The following is a 1,366-nucleotide window of genomic DNA, read 5'->3' on the forward strand; positions in this document are numbered from 1 at the left end:
TTTTTTTTTTTTTTTTTAGGCCGGATCTCACTCTATTGCCCACGCTAGAGTGCAATGGCACAATCTTGGCTCACTGCAACCTCCACTTCCCAGGCTCAAGTGATCTTTGTGCCTCAGCCTGCTGAGTACCTGGTACTACTGGCACATGCCACCATGCTGGGCTGATTTTTATATCTTTTGTAGAGATACAGTTTCACCATGTTGTTCAGGCTGGTCTCAAACTCCTGGACTCAAGTGATCTGCCCACGTTGGCCTCCCAAAGTGCTGGAATTACAGATGTGAGCCACTGCACTAGGCTGTTATAATCTTATAACTCACAACATAATCACAGTTATTTATTGATTAGTATATTCCCAGGTTTTTCACAATTACTGTTGTCTTTTATCTATATATTCAGATTTCATATTTATATATAAGCAAATATTATTTTCTGTTACAATTACACTATATTAAGGATAATACCTTGCTATTGACTTTGTGTTTTATTTCCTACTCTGTGGTAAATTTTACCTTAAAGTACATACAAATCTATGACTTTAAATATTAAAGAGTAGTTCATTGTAAACACCACAATTAATGGCAAAATTGTTGATTGACTAGCATTTGCTTCCTTTATTTTTGCTATTACCAACAATACGGAATGAAGATTTTGTAATTATTGTACTTCCATATGACAATATTTAAATATAAAAATGTTCCAATGATTATGAATATCTTATATATTGATACATATTACTAATTTGTTCCAAGTGGTTACAGCAGATCTTATAGATCGCTATCGCTTCTGGAAATGACATGCTTTTATTAATCAAACTCATCATAATCAAGTGATGTTAATATTTTGTTAATGTCCAAAGATCAGATTCTTTAAACAAATGTTTTCATGTCTTTAATTGACTAATTGGTTAATTATTAGTTAGACTGGTATCTATTTATATTATTACTCACAACTGTGTTTCTTTTAGTATAAATTACTCACTTTCATATTTAGTCAAGTTTTCTTCATTTGCTTGGTCTCTTGATTTTCTAGTGCAATTAGTGCTTTGTCTTTTTCTTTTTTTTTAGCATTTAAAAAAAATTATTATTATACTTTAAGTTCTAGGGTACATGTGCATAATGTGCAGGTTTGTTACATAGGTATACTTGTACCATGTTGGTGTGCTGCACCCATCAACTCGTCAGCAACCATCAACTCGTCATTTACATCAGGTATAACTCCCAGTGCAATCCATACCCCCTCCTCCCTCCCCATGATAGGCCCCTGTGTGTGATATTCCCCTTTCCGAGTCCAGGTGATCTCATTGTTCAGTTCCCACCTATGAGTGAGAACATGTAGTGTTTGGTTTTCTGTTCTTGCGATAGTTTG

Source organism: Mandrillus leucophaeus, unplaced genomic scaffold, assembly GCF_000951045.1.
Source record: "Mandrillus leucophaeus isolate KB7577 unplaced genomic scaffold, Mleu.le_1.0 Scaffold1009, whole genome shotgun sequence".
In the NCBI taxonomy this organism is placed as follows: Eukaryota; Metazoa; Chordata; class Mammalia; order Primates; family Cercopithecidae; genus Mandrillus; species Mandrillus leucophaeus.